Source organism: Equus caballus, chromosome 15 (assembly GCF_041296265.1).
Source record: "Equus caballus isolate H_3958 breed thoroughbred chromosome 15, TB-T2T, whole genome shotgun sequence".
Lineage (NCBI taxonomy): Eukaryota > Metazoa > Chordata > Mammalia > Perissodactyla > Equidae > Equus > Equus caballus.
In genome coordinates, this window is record NC_091698.1 from 75,904,221 (window position 1) to 75,920,389 (window position 16,169).

The 16,169-nt window shown below is 38.8% G+C and overlaps 1 long non-coding RNA gene across 4 annotated transcripts in view; it reads right to left on the minus strand.

The window, feature by feature from the left end:
* LOC106781704 (uncharacterized) overlaps positions 1 to 16,169 on the minus strand; it is a 74,383-nt gene that overhangs the window by 15,172 nt on the left and 43,042 nt on the right. The window lies entirely within an intron of this gene.

A 16,169-nucleotide genomic window follows, 5' to 3' on the forward strand; every position in this document is an offset into this window, starting at 1 on the left:
CAGGGTTTCGCCAGTTTGGATCCTGGGCGCAGACATAGCAGTGCTCATCAAGTCATGCTGAGGCAGCGTCCCCCACGGAACAACCAGAGGGCCCTACACCTAGAATATACAATTATGTACTGGGGGGCTTTTGGGAGAAGAAGAAGAAAACGAAAAGAAGAAGATTGGCAACAGATTGTCAGCTCAGGTGCCAATCTTAAAAAAAAAAATACAGAATCTTGAGCCCCACCTCAGAGGCACTGAATCAGAATCTGCATTTTAAGAGGATAGCCTGACGATACAATACACATGAAAGTTTGAAAAGCACTGGTCTGTAGGTCTACAAACTTGCTTAACATCTGAGTATGTTAGGCAGCTTTAAAAAAAAAAGATTCCACGGGCCCGTTGCCCAGAGATCCTGCTTCTGTGGATTTTTTAGTGGACCGTGGAATCTACAATTTAAAATAGCTCACCATGAAATCCTTGGGGACGGCTAGTTTGGAAGCCCACTAATCTGGAGTATTCAACGTCAAGGGCACCCAAGTTTTCATCAGAAATCATACAGAGAGTTAAAATGAAGGCAGCCTGAGATACTCTGAGATACACTATTTACATTTTTATCAAGAAATGTATCTATTTTCAGTCACAGAATCCTTTGAGAGTTAGATTCCATAATAGGGAAATATGTTAGCTAGGGGAATTTCAATGAAATGAGGCAAAGCATAATTTTCCAAAGAAGGCCTTCCAGCTCCTGGAGCAAACCCCACACGGCCATCAGTGTACCCAGACACAGACACAAACATAAAACGAGACCAAGAAGATGGCCGAACGCTGCTTCCCAGTGCATTCACTGCACTGCGACCATGATTACTTGGTCTTTGTGGAACATCTCTCCTCCCGCCTCATCTCCAGGCCCAGAGTTTGTGCACAGTCCATGTTTCCACGTCATTTCTCAGGGTACTGTCACACAACAGAAGCTAAGCCTGAATGATCACAAGCACCTTGCTGTGTGTTATACCCACTCTTCCGCCTACGTTTCTTTTTGGCAGTAAATTTGCTGCTAAACGTCTGATGGATCTCTAGTGAAGCAAAGTTCGAGCGTTAAGACTCAGTGACTAGACTGACTCTAAAAACCCAGATCTTAATCTGGGGGGAAAGAGATATAGCATCATATTCGTAAACAACGCCCAGAGTCAGGACAAACAGTCAAGGTCATGGACACAGGTGTTCACATTCAAACTCTGAAATTGGTCCCTACAGCTACCGACCTAAAGTCAATCCTTTTGAAGGAATACTGGAAATTACAGATCTCTCAGGTGCAGACTTCCCATTCTTTATATTCTCTGCCTTTTGACATAATATCGAATTACTTCTACTGCTTACTTTTTCAATATTTTTAATGAAATAAAAGGACAAAAAACACCCCAGAAATAATGATTCAACCATTGTTTAACATTTTGCCCGATTTGAAAGAATTTCCCGATAAGCATTGCTTTAGCTGCTTCTTACAAATTTCATATACTATATTTTTATTTTCTTTTAGTTTAAAATATTGTCTATTTTTTTTATTTATTTCATCTATAAATTATTTAGAAGCATTTTGTTTAATGTCCAAAATGTTGGGGTTTTCTAGATATCTTACTGTTATTGAGTATAGTTTAATGCCATTATGATTAGAGAATATACTCTAGAATTTCGATCTGTTTTGAATTATTGAGGCTTCTTTTATTGCTCAACATGTGGTCGGTCTGTCTTGATGAACATACCACATACAATTGACAAGAATGTTTATTCTTCGGTATTGGGGCGTAATGTTTGATAAATATCAATTAGGTCAAGGTGGTTGATAGGCTTGTTTAGACCCTCTATATTTTTATTGACTTTTTTTTTTAAGATTTTATTTTTCCTTTTTCTCCCCAAAGCCTCCTGGTACATAGTTGTATATTTTTAGTTGTGCGTCCTTCTAGCTGTGGCATGTGGGATGCCACCTCAGCATGGCTTGACGAGGGGTGCCAGGTCCGCGCCCAGGATCCTAACCTGCAAAACCCTGGGCTGCCGAAGCAGAGCGTGCGAACCCAACCATTCAGCCACGGGGCTGGCCTTTTCATTGATTTTTTTTTGCATTGTTTTTCTATCAGTTGCTGAGGAGGGGTTTTTAATCTCCAACTATGATTTAGAGTCGTCTATCTCCTCTTCCTTCAGTCAATTTTTACTTCATATGTTTTGAAGCTCCAAAATGCATTTTACAACTTTTATTTTCCAAGATGGATATAAACAAGTAAGCTTTTTTTTTTAAGAGTTGAGTCATGATTTTAGGTCTCCCAAAGCATTTTTCTTTTTTTTTTTTTTTTTTTTGGTGAGACAGATTGGCCCTGAGCTAACATCTGTTGCCAATCTTCCTCTTTTTTTTTTCTCCCCTAAGCCTCAGTACACATTTGTATATCCTACTTGTAGGTCATTCTAGTTCTTTCATGTGGGACGCCACCACAGCATGGCCTGATGAACCGTCCAAGATGCCAACCTGCCAACCCCGGGCTGTCAAAGCAGAGCATGTGAACTTAACCACTTGACCACTGGGCCAGCCCCATATAATCAAGTATTCTTTCCAAAATGTTTAACCTGAATCTTATCAAGACTTTAGATCTGTCTAATTTCCTACCCTGAAGAGGAACAAATTAAACAAGATTATGAAGAAACAGACACATCCAGAATAAGGGACAGTCTACAAGAGGACTGGCCTGTTCTCTTCAAAATGTTAATGTCATAAAAAGAGATTGATTAGGAGTACCGTCCTACCTTATAAGACCTAGGAGATACATCGACTAAATGCAATGCCCTCTTTGAAATAGCTGATCATTTTTGCATAAACAACCAGGACTTGAGAGACATAGTGTTATAAATGCTCCACTTTGAATGTTAGAGAGGAAATAGAGCTAGATTACATCAGACTGAGTGCACAAAGATGATAAGTCTTGCTGAAGGCAAAGAGATCAACCCAATCCGAGAAAGAATCCTTCGGCACTTTCCCTGATAGGATCCCTGAAGCCAGGTCGACAGCATCAGAGTGCACTGGAACTTTGTGTGACGGTGCAGGAGGTAAAGAAAAGGGATTCTCACTGTGACCATTCATGCCATAGTTCTGTCTCCATTGGAAACCACCAACCGCCATAAAGGAAAGCAAAGTTGTTCACACAGGCTGCTTCTAGCTTGTTTTTTGCCGTGTGTATTGTGCTGGGCTACCCAGATCCTCACATCAGGAATGAAGGATTAGTTCCTCACCTGCTGGAAAGATTGTAAAATGACAGCTATCTATGGAGAGCCCTCCTTGGGAATTGCCTCAAAAGAAGAGAGTCATTGCACCCAAAGTCACAGCCCCTCCTAAGGTGGCCTATATTCAATGACTGGTCAACCTAGATAGAAATCTTGCTCCCTCACTTCAACTTGGTACAACTAAAGGACCAAGCCAACCTCAGAGCTTCCCAAGGGATTAGCTGAGCCCTTACTAGACGCAACCACAGCCAATCTCTCCCTCTGCCACATCCTTCTTGGTCCATATCTTGGACACTTGTTCATCCCAAAATAGTCTCTAGTACCCTTCCTGTGTGCTGATCTCCATCTCAGAGTTAGTTTCCTGGAGAAGCCAACCTGCAGCAAGGTGACATAGCCAACTACCTTTGGAGAGTCCATGATACTTTCATCAGTATTTCTATAGAAGCAGAATTTACTCAGATTTTGCAGGAGGAGAAATCAAGGCACCAAATTTCTGTGACTTGCTTAAGATTATCTGAGGTACCAATATTGTGTGAAGGCAGCGTGCCAAGACGTGCTTAAGAGCCACGTAAGTATGCTGCCAAGTTTTCATGTCTGTGTAAAATTTACTTTTGCTACAACAGAGTAAAACTCACCATTCCAGCAATGTGTGCCAGATGGAATAAGAGTCATGGGTTTGCAGAGTGGGGTACAGAGGAGGGAGTAACAGTTTAGAAAAAGTGTTGAGAAGCAGAGTATTCAAAGAAAGATAATGTGTTTACTGGAAATGCGATATACTCTTTTCGTGAGTATATAAGAGAAGGTGGGCGGGACAGTAAATCTACTGAAACAGCAACACCATGCTGAAGAGTGACAGTGACTATTGCAATAACTGTAGATGGCTTAGAGGTGTTGCAAAACATGGTTTTACAGTAGGAGTAGTTACGTTGATGTTTTTGCTGTCCAGTTTAATGTTTGTAGATATGCCATCAAAATGTCCAGGATTCAAAAGTCAGCATTGAATGCAAAAAAGGTGAGACCCCTGAGCTGGGGACTAGAACCCAGGACATCGGGCCCCCTCCATGAGTTTTATCTGCACCCACATGTTAAAATAGAAGAATAGATCGAATTTTTATTATCCCAAATTGAGAAGCTTCTGTGTTTCCTGAGAAAATTAAGCATTTTGGCCTTTGAAGCATGTTAACCATAGGATTGCTAATCAGAAGAAATTATAAAAGAGGGAGGAGGCATTTACATAAGAAGCAAAGCCAGCATTTTGATGTCCCTGGATCTGTTCAGCAGAAAGATGCGGCCCCATAGAGGAAATAAAAACACGGCTCTTCATTTTGACAGTGTCTACACTGCCTTTCTATTTTCTTTTCTCTTTAAGTTTGCTGGCGCATTCCCTGCCATGCACATTCCCTCCGGTGGAGCTACCAGTTCAGCAGCACAAAGCTTTCTTTGTTCCCCTAAAAGTGAGTATTGATAAGCCCAAAGGAATCAGATGAGACAGGTTTCTGGTTCTTTCAGGCATCAGTGAGGTCCAATTTTCAAAACGTCTGTGGCTGGGACTCCAGAGTCCCATATGAACTACTGTATTCTCTGACTTATTGGCAAATCTGCAACCGTTTCACCCAGGCTGAAGCCGAAAGTCTGCTCTCCAATATCAAGATTCATTGGGGTAATGATCCTAAATACATCACATAACGACACAGCCCTTTATTTCATGCAAGCCAGTGAAAAGTCACAACATTCACTTACAGGTCTTGCTTTAAAGATATTTAAAACAAAGGAAATACTTTAACTATGAAACCAAAAGTTGAGGAGAGTTTGAAACCTCTGCAACTTCTTATCTGCAGCACCTCCTGGTTCTTCTTCTCCGGACAAGCTGGTTATTTTCATTGATGCAGCTGGCAGTTCTGATCTGCCTGGAGGGGAATGTAACCCAGAGCAGCCAACAAGAATTTGAAATTCTCTGGTTTTTGTCACTTGCTGTTAGAATCACTGCCTTTTCTAAATTTAAGATAGTGAATCATATTCAACAGTGACCTGACTGCAAAGCTTCATCAAATTTGTGCCGGGGGTGCAATCAACAACGCATTGGATTGTAAAGGTCAACAATGTGAACATTTCAGAGCCTCCTCCTGGTTCCACGCTACAAAAGAAACTGACATTGTGAAGGAGGCTATATTTGTAGGACAGAATACAGATGTGTTCGCTTGCATTTTTTAGCTTCCTTTTCTAAGGCTCACAGTATAGTTTATGGATTCATAGCATATGCATATGTCAACTTGTGGCTCTAAAGGATTAATTTCACTTTATCCAATCTGTTGCTAAACCGCTTAGGGAATTCGTGGTTTAGTGCGATGGGCTGACATAGCACTAATTTAACTCAGAGTCTGTTTTTCATACTGTCACAATTTAACCATTACAGCATTATTTGTAGGAATTCAGATAAGGGTATTTAATGAAAGAAAAATGACAAAACATTCTTTAGCTCTCCTTGATTCTAGCGTATCTGTCACCCTTTATATCCAACAGGTCACTGAGATCTAAAGACCCTAATTCAGTCCAGCAGCTGACATCTCCCCCTCTTCCCACCACTGCTGCCTTGGTTCAGATCTCTTCAGCCTTCCCCAAGGTCCTCACAGTGACCTCCCACCTGGTCTTCCTTCTGCCAGAGTCTCTCTGCCCTGCAATCAGGATTCTTTCTAATCTGATCATGTCACTCCCTTCCTAAAATAAACTTCTTAGGTAAGCAACCTTTGCCTATAAGATAGAATAAGAAAAAAGTGTGCCATTGTGGAAGTGCAAAGAAGTTCCGGCTTCATAATGTTACATGAATGAATGAATTCACCACAGTCTACAGCCTTATCCTCAGATTCATAAGCTCGGAAATTCGACCAGTGGCTCAGCAGTGGACCCACATTAACTAATCCCACAAGATTCATGTAGGAACCAGAATTGTCAGCATATTTATTTTCATTGAAGCATATCTGCCAGACAAGCCCTAATCCTCACTTTGGCCTCAGCTGCATATTCCTTCCCCAGAAGCAGTTACGTGAATAGCCATTTTATAATAAGCTTCTTTATCGCCTTGGAGTTCTCTCAAAGAGAGTGACTTGTCTGGCCATTTGAGGCTTTAAGAGGATGATGATTCTGGCTGTGACCACCAGGCTGGTCCATGTCACTACAAGTACCTGCAGCAGGTACACGGAGCTCTTTCCCATGGCTCCACTTTCTTGGGCTTCTCTTTTCTACAATCCAGACTGACCAGCCATTTTCTGTTGGCCAAAACAGAGGATGAGGTTCCCACATTCTGCACAGAATTCTTGCCATTTTCCTGAGACTCCATCTCCTGTGGAATTCTGGGAGAAATTCTGGAACTCTTCAATAACAAACTCACTGATGGACCCAACTGGTACTTGCTTTACTCGCTCAACAACTAAACACATTCCATCTATGTCTTCTCAGAGGACAGCTTTGTTTTCAAGTTCTTTGTGGTCTCTTCCTGTCATCCTTTAAAACCTGGCCCCAAACTGCCTCATTTCCAGCTATTCTCACATATACTGTTCTCATCAGCCACACCAAACTCTTCAGCCTTCTCTTTTCATGCTGGAGTAGTAGAATTCTTAGGCTGCAAGCAACAGAAACTGTTTCTGGCTAACTTAAGGAGAGAAGGGATTTACTAGGGGTATATGGAGCAGCTTACAGCATCAAAGGCCAAACTGAAAAACCAGGTTGCAGAAGGGACAGAGAGCCAGGCAGAGCTGAAGACCTAGACAGCTGGGCTGTCTCTTCACGGAGACACTACAAGGAAGAATCAGCTCCAGCCACTTTCTATCCTGCCCAAGATTCAAATACCCACAATCTACACTTCAGCTTAGGGAAGGCAGGGCACCTTACTAGTGGACCCCCAAGACAGTTCAGAAGAAGGCAGGGGCAATTACTCCAAAGAAATTCAGGATCCCTACACTAAATATCACAGTGATATGGGGGGCAAAGCTGACTGAGCGTAAATAAACTGTGGAACCCAAGTATGAAGCTGGACCTAATTCTCAGACATCAGAAATGCTCAAGTGCACAAGTAATTTCAAGGTCAAAAGAGGAAATGTCTAGAGAGGCAACACACGGCATAGAAAGGAAAAGGGAGAAATGAGAAGAGGGAAAAGAATGAAAGTTTTAGTAGATATAAGTGATTTATGGAAATCTGATATGGCTGTAAAAAAAGTATAAGAATGCATAACGTGTAAACACTTTATAATTAAAATTTTTAAGGATTGAGTGGATTTAAAAGAATAGAGGCTCGCGAAATTCAAGGAATTAATATTTGCTGCTGTGTTTCAAGTCCCAGCTCTTCATAAAGGGCTTCAAAACCCAAAATTCTGTCCTGGCTACTCTTCCAGCCACAAGTTCTTTGTGCTTCAGCAAAACTGCCCATTTTTTATTCTCTCAAATGCCAGCTCCCTCCCACCTCAGAGCCTTTGCATACATGGTTCCTTTTGCTAAAGTCTTCTTCACCTCCTGTGTGAGGGTTCTCCAGAGAAACAGAACCAATAGGAGATATATCTATATCTGTATCTAATCTATATCTGTATCTATGTCTATCTATCTAGATTTATTTTAAGGAATTGGCTTACTTGCTTGTGGGGGCTGGCAAGACCAAAACCCAAGGGCAGGTCAGCAGGCTGGAAACTTGGGCAAGAGTTGATGTTGTGGTCTTGAGTCCAAAGGCTGGAAAACTCAGGCAGAATTTTAATTCCTTCCTCTTCGGGGAACTTCAGTCTTTGCTTTTAAGGCCTTCAATTGATTGGATGAGGCCCACCCGTGTTATGGAGGGTAATCTACTTGAATCAAAGTCTACTGATTTAAAAGTTAATCACATCTGAAGAAACACTTCATGGTATCATCCAATCTGGTGTTTGACCTAACAACTGAGCAGAATAGCCTAGCCAAGTTGAGACATAAATGGAACGATCATACTTCCTCCTCCTATTGGCCTACTCACACACATTTCCACCAGACTTTATTAATGCCACCTCCTTCATGTCTCAGCTCAAACTTCAGTCCCCCATGGAAGACTTCTCTGACCCCTTCTTACATGGACACTCTTAGAGCACTCTGGATCTTTCTCAGCATGTCCCACAGCCAGTGGTTAATATGTATGTGTGTGTGTGTTTGTATAAAACTGTGTAACTGCTTTACTACCACCCATCTCCTCCGCTGAAATGTAAGCCCCATGAGGTTAGACTGTTTTCCTTATCACCCTGCTCCCAGCACCAAGCACAGTGCCTGCACATTATAGGCACTCAGTTCATTTTTATTGAGAATTAATGTAGGAATTGTATTGAGGTTTGTGATCATAGACATTTGTAGACTTTCAATGGTTAAAACAGCCACAGACATCAGCAGAAGCCTTTGCTCACTCCCTAACTTTATCCCAACTTCCTACAAGGAGCATCATATAAAACGTTTTTTCAGAGGTTTAATACAAAGTGCCTCATGGGACTGCGCCCAACCTGACAAGTAAATATGGTCTCTTCCTCTTTCTTTTTCTTCCTAATCCCAAGGATAGTCAAGTTAAAAAGGGCCATTTTGGATACAAAGAAACTCCTTCTAGTGCTGAGCAGGCGCCACTGGGTTCTGCAGGCAGAGATTCTGTGACAGATTGAAGCTCTCAAGAAAACATCTTCACACATGTGGAATGGAGAATGCTGTTACCCTGGGAATCATCTAAATACATATAGTTTTTCATGAATAATGGATTTGTTAAGCATACTTGGAACATTCTCCATTATTAAATAGCTATGAATAACTGCAATATTCATAAATTACGATATATTAGCAGACTAAGCAGAAACACAGCAGTCAAATTAATTCCTTAAGCCCTTTCAGAGCTCTTATCTTATAGGTTGAAACCCAGGAAAACTGAATTGATATATCCATAAATGTAAATCAAAAATCTTAATAAGGTGCCCTCCTAAACAAAATACCGGCAGCTTTCTTTTTCTCAGGATGATTTAGTTTGATAAGGCAAAAAAACACTATGAAAAAGAAATGAACAAGCAAATATGGATATATCATATAGTTGGAAAAATCTCTTATCCCTTTTTATGTCCACATATTGGTTTCTACATATCCCCACCACTCATCCTTGACTGTCTCAAGATAAGCTTTTCCAGCCTCTCCATTTTTTCCTGCTGTTTTTACCCCACTTTTCCTTTCCATTTTTAGATAGTGAGAAGGCAAGATAAATAAATCTAGACAATATATTGCTTTTATGCTATAATTGAAAGAGTACATCTGAAAACTTATTTTGGATATTGCCTTCAATACTAAAATGCTTAATATGCACTATAACAGTCATTTGAAAACACAGGTACACCAGACACAGATGAGGCAATGAGCAGATGTATGTACAGACATGGATGGTGGGGTACTTTTTCAACATGAGATGCTAAAGAAATAAAAGGTTCTCTTTGTGCTTATAATCCACCTGGAGTGGGGTAGGGTGGGGACTGGGCAGCATCAGTGATCACACTGGAGATGCTGGAGGTCCAAGCAGTATATGAGAATATTCTTCACTGTGTACACAGATTGATTCTAAACTCAAGAACGTCTAGGTCAGCGGAACTGGACATGACAAGGTCTCTGGGGAAAAATGACCAGTCAAATCTAAGGGAATTTTTAGACTTGGAAGTCAGAAGAGAGCTAGAGATGAGAGTGCAGAGCTGGAAGGAGGGAATACCCAGACAAAGCACGAGGTCATGAATAAGGGCAACTGACACGAGGGCTGGTCCTTACACACCTGGCTGCAGAGGGGGAAAAAAAACATTGCTTGGAGGATCAGAGAGATAAGTATAAAAAATTCAGATGTGGAGGGTCTTGACTGCCACGGGTTTAGATGAGGTCTAATGAGCAACAGCAAATCTGCCCAGGGAGTCATGGAAACCACTGCCAGGGAAGTCAATGGTGAATCAATCAAAGATCCTTTACTCTGTCTCTTACTACTTTTTGACTCAGGAAAAAAGCTTGAGAAGTAGCCACTGACTTGGGACCACAGTGAGCCAATTAAAAAATGAGTTTTACCAGAATCTGTGGAGGACAGGCTGCAGCCTGGAGAACTCGGATGTGGTCTGGTAAAACAAATATTTACCAGTAAATTATTTGTGCTTACTTTCAAGGGCAATTATGCATGCTTTCAAGGGATTCCGATTGTCTTCATTTGGTACATGATGGTGATGAACTGTATCTAAAGATTTACCCAAGTGATTTCTAAACACAAGAATGTCAAGTGAACAGCCGTTTTAAAGAAACGGCTCACACTGGAGAAGTTGCATGGCACCATGGGTTTGAACGTTCCTTCAAGAGCCTTCAGAACAATAAACCATGATGGTCTAATGCAAACCAGAAATTCACAAGCGCAGGCTTTCTATAGTTTACACACACTCCATTCCCAGCTGGAAAACTAGCATTTCAAAAGTCAGAGTGGATACTTCCGGTCAGAAAAGCCTCAGTTCTGAACAGCAAAAGAAAGAGAGGAGGGCAGGAAAATGACATTGCTAAAGACAATTAAAGGAATTGGACAAGGCAGCATGGATAAAAAAGAATTGATGTTTAAGTTCCCCTTGCCCGGATGTGAAAATCATATTTCTTTCATTAAATTTTGGATTAGAAAGATGAGTAAGCAGCAAAGCACTGCTAGAGCTAAATTTTGAATTTACTTGTCTAGCTTAGTTCACTCCTAAAGAGGTTGAAATATACAAAAAGACAGGCATTATTTTTTTTCCCATAGAATCATCAACCTAGACAGATTACTTGCTTTATCAAGAGAAAAATCAAATTTTATTTCCCAAAAGGATGATAGATACTGTTTCAATCATTAGTATGTTGGTAAGAGGGCTACTTCAGGTACTTTGAGTATGTTTCCATGCAGACTACATGCATATTTAATTACAACTGATACGGAATGTTCACTCGATGGGATGCACGTGCCGTGTATATTCTAATCCTCCCAACCACCCAGTGAGGGTAGTTCTATTATTATCTCTACATTTCACAAAATGAGACACTGAAGCAACTTTGTCAAGGATAACCCCTGGACAGGGGAAGAGCTGGAATTTGAATGCAGACAGTGTAATTCTCTTCCTAACCACTGTGAGAAGTGTCTTTGAGAGAGTGTTTCAAAATACCTTCTGTATATAATACTAATGAAAGCATTATTTTCCAATTCACAAATAGAAATTGCTATACCAACTAGCAAGCAGAGTGTCAAAAAAGTTTTGACTAATTACGCACTATGAATTCAATGTAGTTACTCCAAAGACTTGAAATAAGTTGAAAGTTCAAGACGAGTCCATATGACCAATTGTTACATTGTTCATCTCCTGAATGAAATAATTGCCCATATATCCCAAAGTTTATTTTTAAATTATCTGCTGATACGTTAGGGCTGACCTCATGTAGATCACTTAAGGAAATGTGAGCACGTCTTGGTCACAGCAATGGCTGGCCAGCCTTCTCTCCACTTTCACCTCGATCTCCTCTAAAGTCCTTTGCTTCAATCAGACAAAAAGTTTTAACAGGAGGTCACGCCAATTGTCACTCTTTTTTTAATGACTAAATGTTCGCCAATGTCAAAAACTGGGAAGAACAATTAAATATTTATTAGCTAGGATTCTGTTTATATTTCTTTTACCAATTACTGAAAGGAGTTCTATCTTTTAAATGCACCAACATGTGTGAATTTTCAAACTTGTCAGTAGATTCCTTTTCATAGTAGGTACCTAAACTCAGGTAACACCTTCAAGCATCAGCTGATATGATCGAATTACTGATTTTTCCTGCACTGTCAACTTATTTTCACAACAAAATAATAAATAGTTCTGGTGTGAAATTATCTGAGTTTACTAACTGCTTCTCTGCTTTTTGAAATGAGTTTCTATAACAATGCAAACTAAAAGTGTAGGAGTTATAATCCTTTTAAAAGTGAGAGAGGCTCTATATCAACTTGAATGTTTCAGCTAATATTTCAGGACTTTCCTAGACAGGCACTCTAGCCAACAGAAATCTCCTCCATTGCTGACAAAAACTTCATCCTGTCAGAGACAATCAGGCCTAGAATGGGAGAAAAATATTGTTCTTTGGGAAATAAAATTCTCAGTATTCTCCATGTGGGGAAAGAAGCCCATTTCTATGTTTAGAATTCAGTGAAAGCAGATGAGCGCAAAGCTTGTCAATCGATCAAAATGCCAAAATCCATCATTTTAGACATACAAAAGAGTACACATCACTGTGAGCTTCCTGGCTTTACAGGGCCCAGCAGGGGCTGATTGATCTTGGTCCAGAGAATTAACAATGATGTAAATGTAAATATTCCTGTAAATCAGCAGTAAATGGAATTAAGTTTTCTCCCTGCAGCCAAGATTCGTCCTTTTTTCCAAGGCTCTACAACAATCTTAGAACAAAACTGCAATTCATACTTAGATTTCCCCTCTCTAAATGAACTTAACAAAATAATTGTGTATACCCTGCCTTAAGCAAGCTAATACGTAAAAAAATTTGTTTAGGGGATATTTATTTTAGGGATGAATTTTACAGTGCACGAAGTACCTCTAACTTACATTTTTAAAATTCTATATAAGTTATAACAACAAGTTTGCCTGATCTGACAATGCATCCCCTCCAACTCTTAGAAAATTAGAAATTCTAAAATACAACCAAAACATTTTAATATATGGCTGATCTCAAAAGGGAATTATACAAATGAAGTTACTCAACACTAGAGCGGTATGCTTACAGGCTGAGGGCCTCCGTGGCCCTGGCGGTCTTGTGGCCAGGACTGGAGTTTCAGTGTCCACCCAAAAACATAAGGCATTTTTCTGGATGCCAGGGAAAGGTAGAGTCTACTGAATCGTGCGCAACCACAAGGACTCTAGAAAGGCAGCCTCTCACCAGGGCAGTAGTGGGACATCTACAGGGGTTCTAGGAAAAGAAGAAACTTCATGCGAGAAGAAGGAAAAATCCCAAACTTGTGACGTAGGTGGATGTGGGGGTCAAATTTACACTATCTGTGTGATAAAGGAATAACAAGCTGAGAAATTAACATAAAAACAGGCCCTGGACCCTTGAAAACCTAGGGATTCCAGTAGAAACAAATATAAAATACCCTGTAGAGAAAGGTCCATAACCAAGAGCACGGAAAGCCCATGTAAAAACATCCCATTGAAGATGAGCTCACAATGAACAACACAACCAACATTTGGAAATTATTTGAAATGAGGGAAAACCAACAGACATGACAAACAGAGTCAATTAGGAAACTTAGAGCTACATAATAGAAGAGAGAACAATCTGAAAAAGACTTAAAAGGGAATGACATCACCATTATGGCGACTTAGGTCATTCCTGACTTCACTCCCCCTCACAAGAACTGATAACTATTCATGAACGAGACACCACTGAGAGAATCCCAGAACACGAGGGTGAAGCTGAAGCACCCCCTGCACCACTCAAAGAGAAATAAACTAACAGCATTAAAATGACTACAAAACGCAATAAAATTAGAAACCAACATGTAAAAGAAAAGTGAAAATATGCATTTGGAAATTTTAGAACATACTTCTAATTCATTCATAATCATGCTGGAAATTTTAATACTTAGAACTGAATAACAATGAAAACATAACATAAATCTGTGAGGAGCAGCCTAAGTATTCTTTAAAAGGAAATGTGCATGCTTTTACATATCTATGTCAGGAAAGGAAAAACAGAACAGTTACAAGGCCAGCAACTCAGGAAGTGTGAAGAAAACAACGAACGTCCAGGAAATACTAAACATAAAAGTAGAACTTAATAGAAGAGAAAACAAAGAAATATTAGAATTGATCAGTAAAACAAAAAACTGATTCTTTGGGGGGAAAAACACACAAAGGAAACACAAATCTGTAGAAGATTGATCAAGGAAAAAAGAAAAAAGATTAGGAATCAAAATCGATATAACTATAGATAGAATGAAGTTTTTTTTAAGTATATGAGAATATCGTGTAAAACTTTATATGAATAAAATTTAAATGAAAACGCTAGAAAAACATAAATTACCAATATTGACTAACAAAAACATGGAAAACCAGCATAACTCTATGTAAAGTTTAAAAGTGTCCATAGTTAAAAACATAGCTACAAAAAAAAAATTCTTCTAACGTTTCAGAAGCAACCTTTCCCAAATCTTCAAATTGCAGATAATTCACATTTTATATAAATGATTCAGAATTTAGAAAAAGAGAAAAAGATCAATTACTCATTTTATGAAGTTAGTAGAACCTTAATACTAAAAGTAGCTGAGTAATATATGTAAAAAAACAAGCAAACAAACAACACTGACTAATCTCACTAATGTGATAGATATAAAAATCCTAAGTAAAATACTGGAAAACTAAATCCAGTAGCGTATGGGTATGTATGTGTGTGTTTAAATTATGACCAAGTTAGGTATATTCCAGATATGGAAGGATAATTCAATTATTGGTAATCTATTAATGTAACTCACACCTGCTAATAGATTAAAGAAGAAAAATCATAAAATCATCCCAATACATGCCAAAAAAGAAGACATTCAATAAATTTTGACATTGATTCATGATTAAAAAGAGAAACATACTCTTACCAAACTAGAAATAGAAGGAAATAATCTTAATCTAATAAATGGTGCTTCATTATAGTGAACACCATGCTTAATTGTGAAATATGAGAAGCAATTTATTTATGATTGGGAACAAGATAAGGATGTCTGTTATTACCCTTTCTGCTCATCATAATACTGGTGGTTCTAACCAGTGCAAAAAGGTAAGAAAAATAAATAATAAATAAGGATTAGAAAGAAAAAAATAAAATTATCATTATTTTCCAACACCTTAGTTATACAGATAAATATCAGAAAACAGACAAATAATTGGAACTTAAGCAAGTTTGGCAAAGTTGCTAATAAAAAAAATAATACATAAATATTGGTTAAAATCGTATTTACAAACAACCACCAAGGAGAAAATCTTTTTAAAAAGATCCACTCACAGAAGCAACAAAAGGATTAAGTAATAGGGAATATAGGTAACATAAGACGTTCAAGATTTTTGGAGAAAATTTTAACATGTTATCAAATATTAAAAAAACTAAATAATGGAGAAACATAAAATGGTAATGGATGACAGACTCAACATCATTAAGGTATCATTTCTTCCCATATTGATCTATATGTTTTAATGCAATTCCTATCAAATTGCCACAGAGTGTTTTGCAGAATTTCACAAGTTGATGAAAGTCATGTAGAGAAGATAAGGGCCAAGAATGGTCACAACCATCTGAAGACAAAGGAGTCATGCAGGGATTAAAACAAAGTTATAGCGACTTTAAGAAAATGTATTTGTCCAAAGAAAGAGAAAATAGACCAAAGGAATAGAAGAGAAAGCTCAGGGAAAAAAAGACATGTACGTAAGGTATCATTGTAAGTCCGCGGAAAAGGATGGACCACACAATGCATGTCGCTGCAACTAAGGTTGTCCATATGCAAAAAAAAAATGCACAGCTGATTCCAACCTCACTTCATAAAAACCCACATGTGAATTTTAGAACTTTGAAAGAAAAGATAGGGAGTGGATATTTTTATGAACACAGAGAAATAAGTTGTTTCTTAAAGCAGATGCCAAGACCACAAATCATAAAGGAAAAGTTTGATTTTCTTTCTTGATTATATTTGATTATATTTTAATTTGATTATCTTGAAAATTAAATTTTTTGATATAAGATATCATAAACTAGGTTAAAACACTAACCACATACTTGGGAGAAGCTATTTGTCACACATAACTGAAAAACGGATAGTATCCAGAATACATCAAAAAATAAATATAATTTTTACATCAGTAAGAAAAATACAAAGAGTACAA